Here is a 12,161-nt window from a genome sequence, read left to right as displayed (position 1 = left end):
TTCCAGAATGGCTCCTGGGTGAGAGAACAAAGAATTAACACACTTAATTTTAATAAAATCTGAAAAGTAACGGAGGGTAACATCAGCTATCAAACCGAATTTTATTGTCACGCCTAATGCAGGAAAGTCCACATTTTCTGGGTGGGGGGTGGGGGTGTTGAGAAGGGAGGGCTTCTTTTCCAACCCCCATCTGGGTTAGGCTGGAGGGGAGACAGGGGAATCTCTCACCCCAGCAGCTGGAGGATTTTTTTGTTTTTTCTTCTGACAGCAGAAGAACTTGTCTGTATCCCAGCCAAAAACCAGAGAGAGTAAGGCCGAAACAACCTGAATCCAAAGGCAGAGAACCTCCTACCTCAGCCAGCTACTAGGCCTGGGATATCTGCCCCGTCACTTCCATTTACAGAGGACTGAGACTGGGGTTTAGGGAGGCAACTCCTCGTATATGATGGCTTCCTCACCAGGTAAGATACCACATACTGGTTTTTCTAGCTTGAAACAAAATAACCTTCCAACCTTAAGAGAAGAAGCATTGGGCTGAGGACTACAGCATAGGGTTGATGGACAAAGAATAAGACCAAAGAAATACATGTGTTTACACACAACCATATGAACCATTGGTGAAATATTCTGTGACCCTGATTTCACTACCACAATAGGGTGGCAGCCAGCAAGCCTGAAGACACATGAGATGGCGGAGCTGTGTTCCTAAGGTTGTTGTTTTATGGAGGTCTTGGGGAGAGAGAATTCTGGCCACGTTGTTGTCATGTATATTGTCATCGTGTATCACGACATCCTGATACACTGATCTATCTTGTACATACTGATCTGTCCCTGCAGGAGGACTTGGGAGGAATATGGACAATGCTAAGACATAAGGCATTACCTCTGCCATTTAGAAGACCAGAATTTAACTGGGAGAACAGAGATTTGCATGTGGTGAAACAGGGGTTCCGTCCTGGATGTCCAGACTACCCTCCACCCTCTACACCAGGCTACCCTCTGTACCACCACTGGGAACACTCGCCATGACAACTATCATTGCAATTTCTCACCACAAAGCTAATGATGTTTCTTGCAAAGGCCAGAAGATGGAGTTACTTATTTCCTAGCTCAGGGTTCCTCAGACCTTTATTCTCACCCCCATGCCCACCTCCACACTTAGTTTCCGATCCCTAGAGGTGTTGGGCCAGGTGGTCTTGACAGGGATGCTTTCAAGGAGGCTGGGGAGTGCAAAGACTTTGACTGAAAGTCAGGAGATGTCCCTGTTCTGACTGCCTTCGTCTCTTTCCCTTAACCTGCAGAAATTCTAGTAAATCACAGTGATGACGTATAGTGGCAAACATAGGCTAGGAGATCTTGATATGCAGGTTCGTGTTCCCATTCCGTTGCGACACATGACAACCCCAGGGAAGGACTTCAGTCACCTCACTCCACCAGTCCTATTAAGAGGATTTACCAACATGAAATCCATAAAAATCTAAACTTACTGAATTCTCTAAGAATACCTCCTCTTGAAGCAGTTATGCTCCTAGTGCTTTAAACTAAAACACCTCTTTAAAAAAAAAAAAAATCCCTCAAATTCAGAAAAAGGGAAAACATCACTTATTTTCCAGAGCTACAGACACTTGGAATCCTTGCCTTCCACTGGGGTTGGGCAGCTGGGCAAATCCGTCCTCTCAGGGTGTGCCTTACAGAGCTTGGTCTGTGGGTTTTGGAGCTAGAAACCTCTGTGGCCCAGAGTCATCAGATTTGACTAGCTCTCCATTGGAGTTCACCCAGGCTCTAAGAGAAGAAAAAACTGCAGATGCCCACAGAATATTAATGGAAGACACCTGGTGTCCTCCAGCTACAGGCCCCATGCAACAGCCCCTCCATGCCCATGTGCATGCAGCAGAGGGCAGCAACGCCCTGCGGACCGGCACTGTTCGCCCAGGTGATGGGAACTGCCCCCGCGGCTTTTCAATTCCAGTAACGTTTTCTAAAGGTCCTTTCAGCATGGGGATAGACATTCTCTGTACTTAAAAATAACTCCTCTATGGAAGTCTTGAAAATCTCTATTATCCTCCCTGCTCACCAAATCCCAATTGCACAGCATTTCTTCTGCCTCAGATTAGAGTCGGCTGCACATAAAGAGAAAACAGAAGCCGTCCGTTTCACACACACAAAGAAATCTTGAACTTCTTGAACTTCAGAGGCAAATTCAATTATTTACAAAGAGAACTAGGGGCACGCATTATTTCTGCTGGAGGCATGCCATAATTGTGTGTTTTGAGCAAACTTTTTAAATGCTTCATCTAAATACTGACACTCAATGAGAAAAGGACATTTTCAGAAGTAGGAAGTTGGGCAAAAGGTAAACTTACATTTGTGGTTTGCACAGACGTTAACTCATTATTACTGATTTGTATTACTGATTTGTCTTGGATTTTTATTCTTTATTATATATCAAAATTCGAAAGTGTAGTGTTACACCCTTGTACATGCAGCATGCTTAGAAAACATGCTGCTTAATGTTTCAATTAATCAAGAGATATTTATTGAGTGCCAACTCTTAAGGGATTACTGAAGAGGCATAATTATAGGTGATTTTATGTATTTATGTATTTATTTATTTATTTTTGAGCAAGAGAGCTGGCAGGTGTACAAGCAGAGAGAGGGCTGGAAGAAGAGACAGAGAATCTCAAGCAGACCACAGCTCAGAGCGGAGTCCTGTGCAGGGCTCAGGACCCTGAGATCGTGACCTGCGCTGAAATCAAGAGTCAGACGTTTAACACTGAGCCACTCAAGTGCACCAGTTTTATCTGATTTGAAAATGTAAATGATGAAACACAACTCTTGCTCTTACCGCATTTATTATTTTGCTGAAGAGAAACATCCCTGCACACCATAAAGGAGTCAAGAAACATAAGGCACAGAACTGAATGAGTAGGTAGCCCAGGATTTTAGGAGAGGAAAAGTATAAGGATCAAGTCAGTAGAGAACCTAAACCTGGTTTCTTACTGTAAAGACAAGTCTGGTGGAAACCACAAGGTAAGTCATTTCAACCACAGGAAACACTAAGAGCCATCAGTTGGAACTGCTTAAGTTCAAGGCCAACTCTGTGAGTCAGTTGTTATCATGGAACAGAGCTTTATTGAGGGGCTTGGGCCCAAACAATGCAGTCCAAGGGGTGAGATTAGATGATGGAGGGCTTTGAATTCTGAGCTGTATTTTTTCTTCATGTTATAGGTCTTTCAACAAAAGAGTAACATATATAAAATAACATTTTAGAAATATGAATTGAGTGGAGTTGTGGATAAAATAAGGGGGGAAGAGAGAGGAGGAAGACCTGTTGGGGGTCTTGCATTTCTTTAAGCATCAGAGGACAAGAGTCTACTGATTCGTTATGGCAGAGTGTGATGGGGGTGCGGACATTACAAGGAAAGAGGAGGTAAGCCTTGGTGTCCAATTGGACAGGGAATCAAAATCTGCTGGGAAGTTTCACGCATCAGACTGAGGAGAAATGAAAAACTGTAGAAGATGTGAGGGCTGTAAAACCATGGATTAAATGTCATGGGTCCCTGCTGGAAGAGCCGCCTCCCCAAGGAGCAAGGGATCACTGGACTTTGATGGAAAGTGAGGGACAGCCCGTTAGGTAGAGGCCCCACCTTCATGAGAAGCAAGTTCCCCCTTTTGGTTTTCACTCAGATTTTATGAGATTTAAGAATTGCCCTCTAATGGGAGAGAAAGAATTTCATGACACTTTCAGCAGATGGCAATCTATTTAATCACCATCATTTCCACCATGCTCAATGCCATTCATCAAAGACTGATTTTAATGTAATATGCTTTTTCAATGACAACATCAATATCTGTTCATAACCACAATGCATTTTAAAAGGTTAACAAAGAAAATAAAAATCAGCTGGAATCCCAACCACCCACAGACAACCAGGATTTCTATTTTTGTCCCACATCTCCCTGGATTTTACATAAATATGGATGTATGTATGTATGAAGAAAATTGATTTTTACTATGTTTACCACATGCACTCCAGCCTGTCCCTTTTGTTTTACTTCATAATATATTGCAGACATATACATGTTATAAAACAAAGATAAACCTCCTTATTTTGAAATCGTTGCATGGGATTCTATTGTATAGATGTTCAAAACAGAATTTTTAAGTAAGATAAATATAAAATTTCTACCTAATGTTTTAGATTAGGAAATAGAATTTAAAAATTCAATTGAATAATTATAGTTAGTAACCTTTAAATGATTTTCAGTGGCAAGCTAAAATAAGGAAAGAGAGAGAGAAAGGGCCACCGACAGAAAGGAGAGAGAGCTTGGTTTTGCCAAAGACCTGGGAAGCTAATGCTAGCTCACTCATAACTCATTAATGTTGACTTTTGCAGGAATATATTTTACAAACTATTAATATTACTAGGATTAACGCACAATAAAAGAAATCTTATAGATTCTATGTCCTACCCAGTTTCAAAAATTGGAATTTTCTTAAAACGTCTCTTCCAAATGCAATGAGAAGAAAAAAGTACCACCTGAAAAACTGAGAAGTGTTCCAATAGATTTCAGAGCTTAAAAAAAGATAGTTAAGGAGCCAAGTCACATACTGTGATGCAAATATATTCTTAACGACATTGTGTTTTTACAATATGGATTCACATACAGATACTGCGTTTCTATACTTGGTGAAAACAACAGACTAAGTCAAGTCAACCATGGACTGCATCTGATCTTTTGGAAGTAATCTGTCCCACCAATGATTTCCTTTTACAAATTTATTTATTTACTTATTTATTTAGTCACTTAAAACAACATAAATTTATTATTTTACTGTTCTGTAGGTAAATCTGACATGGTCTCACTACTCTAAAACCAAGGTGTTGGCAGAGTTCTGTTTCTTTCTGGAAACTTTAGGGAGAGATGACTTTTCTGGCCTTTTGCAGCTTCCAGAAGCTGCCCGCATTCCCTGGCTCAGGAGTTCTGAGTTTGAGAGCGAGAGCCCGAGCCAGAGCCAGCGAATGAGAGGAAGACAGAGGATAGATGCCACTTTGGTATTTGCTGTTTTTTGTAATGCTGTGGCTCAATACAACCTCAGTAAGGTAATGTTATCAGGAAATAGGAGATTGTGATTAATAGCATTTCCTGGGTAACTGAGAGCTAAATCAAATACTTTTCATAGGGGAAGAATTGTGATGGGAAGGTTAAGTAAGTGAGGAAAAAGTCTTCACTGCTGAACATCTCTTAAAAATGTATTATTTCACCTTTGTGGCTCAATGAAAACCTTGCAATAAACATCACTCCACTTTATTTGGCGACTGAGGATCTTACAGAGACCACAGACGTTCTTTTGAACCTCAGACCCCAGAGCGGTCTAAGAACATAGAGGATTTTTGTGAATAAAAACATGCTTCCCTTCTCCAAAAAAGAAGTCTAACTTTTGAAAAATTTGCCTTCTTTATGAAGAGTCAAAAATAGAGGCATGAGCATGCCTCGACACAAAGGTTGTCTGTTTTCTGCCACAATCTTTAGAATGTTGGAGCTAGAAGGAGCTGTACCCACGATCTAGCAGAGCCAGAGCTCTTCATATTACAGATGAAGAAACTGAGGCTCCAGAGGTGTCTTGGTCAAGGTCAAAGAGTTTGTTGTAGAAAATCCTATACTACATCGTACACTGAGACGCAGAGTCTTCTCTTAACTATTCAACTATTCAGTGCAGTATGCTCAACAGCTGAAAGCAACCATTCCTCAAAGTAAAATGTCTCTGATATCTTAAGAAGTAAGAAACAATCTAGAAATCATTTGGTTTTGTTTGTTCCCATTACATTTCTCTCTACTGAACTGCTGTAGTATGTCGCAGAGGAAACGATAGTGAGCAATTTCTGTCTGAATGTATAGATGTACACACACATATTCGTTTGAGAAGTTTCTGTTTGTGTATCTGTTTGTTCGCTTGCTTGCTTTTCAATTTAATTTCCGGGAGGAATTCTGACCAGCTCTCTGGGTGATACCACAGGGGCCATTTTTAAATCGAAGGTATTGAGTTAACTTCGCCTGGTATTATGTAACTCAGCATCGATTTTATTTTATTGCCACTGTTCTTTCACTATTTATTATGTATTTTTCTCTTTCATTTTGCTCAGAGAAGGCACTATAGATCTCTTATTTATTTCTCCAAATACTTTGCTTTCTCTTTGCGGCATCTCCTCTCTCCTCAGTGCACACCGCCGGCCTATGGGAAAGCTGCTCTAATTACCCAGCGCCCAGCTGGGAAGGCCACATTTCTAGAACTGGATGACGCGGCAAACAAATGAACAACAGAAAACACTGTGTATGGAGAGTCCTCTGAAGCAAGCAGAACATCCTCAAAGCTTTATTTTCTAAAACAAAATCATGACTTGTCCCTTTTGAGAAAGTTGGAAAAAGCTTTTCTTTCTTTCTTCTTCTTTTTCCCTAAAACCAAATCATGCCTTGTTGCATTTGAGAATGTTAGAATCTACTTGGAATTACCAGCATTTGTATCAGTTTCACACTCTAAGCACAGTTACAGACCCTGGAACTTTAGAATCATCAACCCCTTATTTTATAAACAAGGCACCTGGTGCCCAGTGAAGGGAAATGATGAACCTGAAGTCACAGAGCTATGCATACCATAAATATTGAACTCAAAGGCATGCCTTTAACTTGGGCCACTTTTTCATACAGAAACAAAGGCTAATCATACCACAATATTGCTATTTACATGACCCTGAGAAAGAACCACAAAACCAGACTGCGCTGTCAACTGGGCTCAAGTCCCAGCAAAGCCATTCAGCCCCATATACCAGCCTCACAGGTCGTGTGACTCAAATGTGTGCCTTTGGGACATAAAATTGCATAGAACAATGTGTCAGAGATCTGGCAGTTACTTGTAAGAGGTACAAACCTTAAATGCCAGCTTTGTAAATGTCTAAGCTCCTCTTTCCATACATCTCTAAGGCATACAGGTGCTTGAGAAGAACTCAACACCTCACTGTGGTTGGCCAGACTCTGCACAACCGACCACTAAGCCACTACTCCACTGTCTCCTCCCTTCCAGCCCCAGAGGCCCTCATTCACCACAGTCCGCCCCCTCTTTCCTTTCTGTCCCTCAGGGTCTCTCTGTTCTTTAAACCCCAGGGTCTCTGCATGAGCCATGTGCTCTGTTTAGTACTCTTCCACAACCTTATTACATGACTGGATTCTGTCATTCTGGTGTCACCCCTTCCTCTTCAAGGACGTTTCTGACCCCCATGAGTGTACACAGGAGCACGCCCCCTCTCCCCACCCATGGGTCTCGTTCACATCAACAGCAGTTATTCCCTCCATGGTGCTTATCGATCGACTAAGAGAAGTTATGTTGCTGTCTTTCATGTTGGTGTATTGTCATTTTACTTTCTTTTAGAATGTAAGCTCTGCAGGGACAGGAATTTTGTGTATTAATCATCTCTTACACCTCACCAAACATCCTCTTGACTCACCTTTTCATTCCAGCTGTTGTGGAAGCAACCAGCTGCTTACATATACAACCTGAAAGCGCCTCTCCTCCGCTGCCTGGAATGACCTCACTTTCTGATCTGGGTGTCTCTGAGGCAGAGACACAGTGCCTCATCCATTCTGACACATGAACAACCCTGAAAGGTAGTTAACACCCCATGGGGCAACACGTGGCCCATGTGGAGCAAGAGCTCGTGCATAAATCCTTCCTCTTCTGATGATCAGGTGAGTGATTCTAAGGTGTGTTCTACAGGACTCTTTAGAAGGTGCCTGGAGGGACCCAGCCACATCTGTCCATAGTGCAAGCTGCTTAATAATATGCCCTTAGATTGGTTGTTCTTCCTTCCCTGCTTTATTCTTCTCCATCCCCCATTTCTGTTCCAGAGAATGACATTTTAAGGTAGCTGTAAACAGGCTCTTATCTCATGCTGTGCCTTTGGGAGGAATGCATGTCAAAGCTGTCTTCTTATTTACTGCTCTATCTCCAGCCCCCAGAATGGTCTTGGCCACATAACAGATACTATATTAATTTTTTTTTTTTTTGTAAAACTCTCTTTACTAAGTAACATCATTTCCCATCAATGGGAACAAATTAGCACACTCCTCTCACAATGTCCACAAAATTGCAATAAGCTAATCAGATAGTCTTAAAAATAATATATATCCTCTTTTCTGATGAGATTCTCAAAAAATATTGGGCTCCAACTACATGCCAGGCACTAGGACTGATCTACAGAGACAAAGATAAAGAACCTTCCCACTGACATCGTTTTAACATTATCAAGGAGAGGGATGACCACTGTAAGTATGAGCAGTCCAAGGACCCCCCATAGGTCCCCCACCAATTATGACCTTTAGGTCCACTTTAAAGTATATAAGGAAATCAGTAGTTCATAAAAGGGCAGACAATATACACCTTGACAATGTCGATATAAATTTAAAGACATTTCATGGCTGACCTGCCAAATGCTCAAATGAACTATAGAAAATAAAGAAATCCTTGTCACATGAGCCACGGAATTCAACAGCAGTACTTAAGATAGAAGTGACAAACCTACCTCTACCAATGACAAGATTCTTTTCTCTGATAGCCAGAAAGCTAAGGAGTATGATGCTATAACTCTGGGGAAATGAATATGATAAAATCTAGGTCTCCTACATACAGGCAGGTGATATTTTAAGTATCAGAGAAGACACAGTACAACTTCTGCTGGTATTAGTGGTTTAGCTCTCACTGAATTTCTTGTTTCTTGGGAGCTGCATTACCCCAGAGTTGGTAAGCCAGTCTCAACCCATGAGAAAACAAAAGGCATATCCAAAAGTGATAGTTGAGTTGAGTTTAACGTAGGTTTACATATACGGCATGGTAGGGTTGTAAAGGCCTATTTAGCCAGAGCAATTCCACCCGGTTGAACAGCCATTTTGTTGTTTATGCAATAAAACTTAAACTGACCCTGCCCCCCACACCCCCGCCCAGGGGACTTACATAAAAGTAAGTCTGGGAAACCAGTAAAATATGGTCGACCAGTCACAGGTAACAGAGCCCAAATACAAGGGCTGGTCAGGCCAGGTGGAGACATCCAATCAGTGAAGTGCGCATACTGTCTCCGTAGCTACCAAGGAGTGTGGGCTCCACCTTTTGAGTGCCAATTCTGACCAAGGTGATAGGCTAGTTCAAATATCTACTATAGGGTAAATTGTAATTCAATTGGCCACCGGTGTGTGACCTAGCATGACTGTGCAGCTTTCTCTGTGTGTTGCAATCTCATTGGCCATCTGTGTGTGGCCAAGCTCAACCACATGGCCTTTGCTCTATAAAAGTTAGTCTGTAAGGCAGGGAGGTGTCGCCCTCTCTGTAAGAGGCGGCCCGACCCGTCGGTTTGATTCTCGATGCCTGGCGCGAAATAAAGCTTTGCTTGACCTTCGCTTTGTATCAGTCTTGCTCCTTTGATTACGGACCCACCAGGGTATAGGGGAAATAAGAAGGGATGGCATAGTTCTCAGGGCTAGCAACCCCGGCGAGCCACTTCCTTTCCCAGGACTGAGGGGAACTGGGAGAGGGTCACCGGAGAGAATAACTATAGGGAGAGGGCCTCCTGACAGGAACTGTGGCCTTTTCAGTATAGAAATGCAGGCAAGCCACAGCAACTCTTCACACAGGGAGCTGGGGACATGAATATCTCAACCTCACTTTCCATAGAGGGAGGAAGGAGAGTAAGGTTGAGACATTTGCAGAACCAGAGGTCAAGAGAGCTCATTACAGTCCACACAGGTTTGCCTCCTGGGCCAATAAACATGATAGATCTGAAGAGACCAAAAAAAAAAAAAAAAAAAAAAGTAGTATCCAGCATACCAGCCAATGTGGTCCTCAGTTATTGTAACAGAAAAGGCTGTAGGCTTTCTTTGATGCTCACTGTTGAGTGCCCAGTCTCACAAGAGTCACCTCAGAAGCCACCAGTCAGAGAATTTTCAGCATGGTGGTGGATGAGAGCTTGAGTTGAGGATCCTCTCCCTTCCAAGAAAGGCTTCAAAAGATGTCACTTCCTTCAGTCCTGTGCAATAGGAGATTAAGTCCTCTTGTGAGAAAAAGCTCCTCCTATTGGCAATGTCTGTAAGATCTCAGATCTCTCGAAGAAACAGTTGAAATCAGAAGAATGTGTCATTATGTTCTGCATATAGAGTGACTAAGACATTGTTTGAGGCTCTGACCATTGTGCAGTAGGATTTAGCTCTTGATTTTAAAGACAAATGATCAGCACCTTTAAACTTCAGCTTCACCACCTCTTGTCACCTTCTTGTATGTTAAGAGCATTCCCTGGGGAGATCAAATGCTACCACTTAATAGACCTCCTCTTTTCCTTTGGTCTCAAATTCCAGGTAGGACCAAGGTTTCCCTGGAGAAAAAGCATGTGCAAAGGTATCATTCTGAAATCTTTATCTAAGGAAAACTCTTGGATTTTTCCAAGGAATTTTCTACCTCTGTTATGTGGAAAAGAAGCCTGTTGTGGGGCATGAAATATTACAGATCAGGAAAATACCCCCCATGACCTATTAGGAGGGGAAATAAATACTTGAGAATAAGCAAACCAGAAATGGAGAGTTCAAAGTGGGTAACAGGACCCAGCCACAAACTATGAACTAAGACTTATAACTTTCTTATAACTGTCAAGATATTCTGCAGCACCATGTAATGTCTGTGCTGTCCTGGATCCTGACACACTGTTGTCATGGTTTGCACTAAATCCATTGGACAGAGACATTGGAGATTATGGATTTTAAATATATAATTTCTTATGTAGGGATAAAATGGTTTAATATATTTGTTTTCTTAGGGCTGCATAAATTACTGTAAAATTGGTGGCGAAAACAACAGAAATTCATTCTCTCACAATTCTAGTAACCAGAAGTCCAGAAGCAGGTGTCAGGAGGGTTGCTCTTCATCTGAAGGCGCTACAAGACAATCTGTTCATTAATTCTTCAGCTTCTGGGGACTGTTAGCATCACCCAGTCTGTTTCAGTCTTTACTCGGCCTTCTCCCCCTTTCCTTGTGTCATCTCCTCTTCTGTTTCTTATAAAGACATTAGTCACTCGATTTAGGGCCCAAACTGTTAATCCAGGATGATCTCATCTTGAGATTTTTAACTTAATTACATATGCGAGGACTCTTTTTTTGAATTAGATCTCATTTATGGGTATTGGAGGTTAAGACTTGCACACTTCTTTTTGGTGGGTTACCTTTCAAACCACTAAAGATATCTTGAAGCAAAATCATCTCAGATAATCAAGCATGCTCTCAGCACTGAGGAAACAGGCATCTTATAGTATTAGATCCTGTGGTGTGCTGACAAACTCCCTCTTCCAAGACTGAATCACGCATTTCCCCTGCGGCTGAAAGTGTTGCCTGTTAATGGCTCATAACTGAGTCACTCTCCAAGAATTTTCTTCATCTGAAGAGAGCTGTCTCTGCCAAGTTTATGCTTCCTTCCTGGGAAAAGCCCACATGTAATGAGAAGATAATGAGGGGCAGGTACAAAGACCTGGTCTTTGCCTCAATTCTGGATAACTCTGAAGGGTCATCCCAGCTCTAGAGCTCCCTCGTAGGACCGGCTGAGTCCTGTGCTTTAACTTTATCACAAATCAACTTCTTCTGCCCTGTCTTGCTTTCTCACTCCCTGGTAGGTGTTGTTCCCAAGAGCAGCCCCCATTACACCTCCTGCAGACAAATCTCACCACATATGTTTCCCAAAGACCCTGACCTAAGACACATCCTGACATGATATAAACCATAGATATTCTAAGTAGCTCAGAAGGAGAACCATCTGCTCAAGGGGCTGGGAGAGCCATTTGCATGATCAAAGGAGAACTTGGGTAAAAGAAGTCCTTATCCTCCATTATGTGAGCTCTTTGCTCTATTATCATTCCTGTGATTAGAAACATGAAGTATGAAGTTACACACAAAATAAAAGGACAAAACATTTTAAAAAATATAACTAATATTTTTCAAAAATTATGAGGCTAAATAGACGATTACCAGGTATGGAATATTAGTAAGACAAAGCAAACCAAAATCTTACCATGTTAATAAAAATTAGAGAATATATTTCTCAAACAGAGAAGGAAAGCAAAAGGTCCGGGATGTTGAG

Source organism: Lontra canadensis, unplaced genomic scaffold (assembly GCF_010015895.1).
Source record: "Lontra canadensis isolate GAN:19392208 unplaced genomic scaffold, GSC_riverotter_1.0 scaffold6, whole genome shotgun sequence".
Lineage (NCBI taxonomy): Eukaryota > Metazoa > Chordata > Mammalia > Carnivora > Mustelidae > Lontra > Lontra canadensis.
The sequence above is the reverse complement of the archived record's forward strand: the minus strand, read 5'-3'. Positions refer to the sequence as shown.